Here is a 4,571-nt window from a genome sequence, read left to right as displayed (position 1 = left end):
AGGACCAGCTGATGCAATCTGAAAGCGCCCATGCCCCGCCTCCGAATCCTCTGGGAGAATGGGCAGCCAATCGACAACGGTGGAAGGCGGGCCCTCGCTTCTAAACCAATGGAGAAACTTGTTGGGTGACAGCCCGTTAGGAAACCAAGCTGCGGCGGTCTGCAAGAGGGATCCGCCGGAGCTGAACTCGTACTCTCTGCGGGCTCTGGATTTAACCCCTCCCTGAGCCAAGAAGTCTTCAAAGTACTTGCGCTTTCACGTACGCAGACTTGGCCTATTAGTCAAGGACCTTCTCAGCCACCGTAGCGGTGGGAGGGGCTTGGCCTGAGCCTCCGGGAAGTCTGCAGCGACTTGAATACTGTCCCTGTCACTGGGACGAATTCCGGAATAGAGTCCAGGTTTCCTAAGGCTTTTTCTCTGCCTGACCTCGCGTGACTGCCGAATTCTGAGGCCGTCCCAGGGATCTGTCTCTGTTTGTAGCGGTGAATGGTGCTCTCCTCATGGTAGTCCAGGCTTCCCAAGACCCAAGCCTTAATGATCCAAGGACCGGCGCCTTTGGACATTCCTTAATACATTACTTCCGCCAATCTGTAATGCGTCAGAGGGCATTTCCTTGGGCCCATGAAAATACAATGAAACCTTTACTTAAGGAAATAAACACCCTGACTCCACGGATCTGGCGCATAAGCCCCAGTGTTTGGAATCGAACGGGCTTATTTTTATTTATTTTACCAGCCAATTTAAAAGTTACGAAATTGAAATCAGAAGTGCACTGAGCTCATTCATAGTTTATGTATTTCATCACCTTGATGTGTGGATTATATTTTCTAAACGTTAATCCTCGACAATCTGCCACCTAGAGAGTCTTCCTTCCACAAAGAAAAACAGCTTTCTAACCCCGCATTTTGTTTTTCACGTGGCGCCAGGATAGTCTTCAAATACAAATGTGATCATGGCAACATTCTGCTCAAAACTCTTTATGTGGTTTTTCACTTACTCTTAGAATAAATATAGTTACGGCTTTGAAGTCCTCTGATTGCCCAACTTTCTCGCCCCTTCACTATACACTGAACTGGAGTTACAGTAAGCTTTTTTCCCTTAGTTCTCCCACAATTTTTTTTTTTTTTTGTACGTGCGGAGATTATTCTCCCCATCCTCCGTCCCTGTCTACCCCCACACACCCTTTACCTGTTGAGACCCTACTTATTTGTCAGATCTCAAGAATCATTTACTTAGAGGAACTATTTCTTGACCACCCTTAACTGGATGGAGCAAGTCTCTGTTACATTTGCTGGTAGTTTCATGTAGCTCTCAGTAGCACCTATCAGTTCAATTTCACAATTAAAAAATTATTTTTATTGTCTCCTAGATTGAAAACATCAGGAAGCACAACTTGTGTATTTTTTGCCAGCATCTAGCAGATGTAAGCCTGGCACACAGTTTATCAATAAATGTTAAGGGCATTAATAAGTGTTGAGACAAACCTTATTTGAAAAATTACCTCTTAATTTGTATTGTGAAAGAAAGAGGCCAAACTCCCTAAACTAACTAGCTATAGGAAGTTTATGATAAGAGTAGATTATTGGTAGTACTTGGTGGGTATTCTCCTTAAGAAGGTCTAGGAGTGGGGTGCCTGGGTGGCTCAGTTGGTTAAGCATCTGACTTGGGCTCAGGCCATGATCTCATGGTTTGTGAGTTGGAGCCCCACATCAAGCTCTGTGATGGCAGCTCAGACCCTGGAGCTTGCTTCAGATTGTGTCTCTCTCTCTCCCCTCCCCCACTCATGCCCTTTCTCTCAAAAGTGAATAAAAGGTTAAAAAAAAAAAAAAGTAAAAAAAAAAGAAGTTCCAGGAGTTATATAGAACTTTAATAGGTTTAAGCACACCAATCTGATTTATTTTTAAATTAGAATGAGAATTAACAAGATTTTACTTTCCAGTCTAAAACAATTTAGGTATGCTCATTGTATATATTTGTCTGAATTGTATCCTAATTTTAAGTAAGGATAACAAGGACCAGAAGATTGGGAGATTACTGAATTTGCTAGAGGTAGAATAGTATAGACTAACAATTGCAAATTCCTCTTACTGCTGTGCAACTTGGCCTCTAGCAGCTTCTTTTAATCCCCTATTCTCATTCAACCTCAGAACAGTCCTGGTGAAAGGATGGTAAAAAGGAAAGAGCAGAAGGCTTTTCTGAAAGATTGAATGTGCTACAGGAATGTAGGAGAAGCTGTAAAAATTAGCTCCCAGTGTGGGAACCTCTCAGGGAGATAGCCCAATGGCACAGTGCCCTCTGGTGTTAGGAAGAGATTTTCCCCCTATCATATGTGCGCTTAGGGGCTAAGCAAAGATAATGGGAGCTTCCAACAATCCCAGATTTAGAGCACAACATGTTGTTTTTCAACTTTTATCTATTTACTAAGAAGAAAACTGTTGATTGACATCCAGTGTTGTAATCTATGCCCTCTAACCTGGGTACTTTTTAGGACAGTGACTCTCAACAGCTCTACCTTGAGAAGTGAAACAAAATTATTTATGAACTGTAACAAATAGTGCTACAAATAACAGAAGATTGCACATAATCAACTTTTTAAAAATATGAATTAAAGAAGATTCAAAATTATCTAATAATCTTTTATTCATCCATGTAAAAACATTTTTTAAAAAGGAAGTACAAAGAGTGTGCAACAATGGAAAATATGCCTGGCAAGTTCTGCTTTGGTGATAGTATATCTCAGAAAAACACTCAGCTGGGATGTGGCCAGGTAAGTATAAATATGATCACATGAAGAATGGGGAGAGGTGCTCTTTTTGTTGCAAGAAATAGTCACTTGGTGATTTTGGCAAATGGGGAACTTATTCTAAATCAACATGAAGTAGAAAAGGAACAGGAATCTCCTCTATGTAGCCAGGCCACAAGGGTTGCAGGGAAAACTGAACAATTGGGCCTCATGTGAGACTGCAGGGACTATAGTTTGATGGTTAATCAAAATCCAAGGTCCTCTCTAGTAACAAGAAGTTGTGACTTTGAGCTCTAGTACTCCACTATTAGCATGAATGTGTTAATCTTGTCTCTTGCTCCTCCTCCTTTTACCAGCTAACCAATTTACTTTATATATCATGGTTCAAATTCCCAAGGAGGAGAACCAGAGAAGCTGTCTAATTACCAAGCCACATAATCATAAGTTACAGGCCAGCTTATGGGTTGATTGGTTGTTCCTTAAAGTCAGGTGCTTCCCATAGTCTACTCAGCAGTGGCTGAGGGACTAGTCATATGGTATAGCCATCATGGTGCAGGGACCAGATACTTTCTTCAGTATGGAGTGTAGGCACCTTTAGAAGGGGATGCTGAGCATGACAGGTGCTATGAGTAATATCTCTAAGGCAAAATGTGTTTGTGATTCATTTGGCAATATCTTCACTATAAATAAATTTTGGTGCTATTTCACTTAAGTTTTTGTGGGAGTAATTTTGTGAGGAGAGGAGGCAGGGATGCTGAACTTCTAACAGTATGTAACAGAAATCGTTGTTTCATGAATGCACTTTGGAAAATGTGACACTACACTTATAAAGTGTTCATTATTACAGTAAAAATTACGCATCAATCACACTTGGAGTGACAGTGCTTTCCAAATAAATCTTGGCTTATGTTTTAGTGTAAGATCTTTAGAGTTATCAGATATGTGGTCCCTACTGATGTGGATTTTTTTCCTTTTAATTTCCTTACAATTAATCTAAAAAATATGATTAAATTGTGAATTCCATTAGAAATGACACCAATGATCATGCATGTTCATACCATACAAAATACATCTGTATAGATAATAGCACAGAAGATAATGCTGATGCAATTTTAGAAGATGATGTTCATTCTGGGCACAGGTATAATAACTGTCAACTTGAAACTCACCCACTAATTCTTGGAGTACTTTGCACCAATGTTTCTGGTTTCCCTTTCAAATCTATCCAAATGTTCTTAGGGCACTTCCAATGACACTATCAATCTTTGGTAGATAGTTCCAAAATAGCCTAACTATACCTTGAAGAGGGTACTCTCTATGGTATTTGAATCCTAGTTTCTTATAAGTGAGTTATTCTAGTTTGTTTAGAGACCTTGCTTTCCATCCTCTGTTAGATTTGATTTCAGTGGCTCTCAGTTATTGTTCTAATCTAATAACATTGAACCCCTCCCCACCCCCGCTTTCTCCTATCTTTTAAAAAAAATTTTTTTTTTTAAATTTCTTTTATGTTTATTTATTTTTGAGACAGAGAGAAACAGATCATGAGTGGGGGAGGGGGCAGAGAGAGAGGGAGACACAGAATCCGAAGCAGGCTCCAGGCTCTGAGCTGTCAGCACAGAGCCCGACGTGGGGCTCAAACCCATGAACTGTGAGTTCATGACCTGAGCTGAAGTTGCACGCCTAGCCAACTGAGCCACCCAGGTGCCCCTAAAAAAATTTTTTTTAATGTTTATTCATTATTGAGAGACAGAGAGAGAGCATGAGCATGGGAGGGGCAGAGAGAGGAGGAGACACAGAATACAAATCAGGCTCCAGGCTCCGAGCTGTC

The sequence above is a fragment of the Panthera pardus genome, unplaced genomic scaffold, assembly GCF_024362965.1.
Source record: "Panthera pardus isolate Hobbes unplaced genomic scaffold, ASM2436296v1 HiC_scaffold_2, whole genome shotgun sequence".
NCBI lineage: Eukaryota > Metazoa > Chordata > Mammalia > Carnivora > Felidae > Panthera > Panthera pardus.
Note: the sequence above shows the minus strand (reverse complement) of the source record.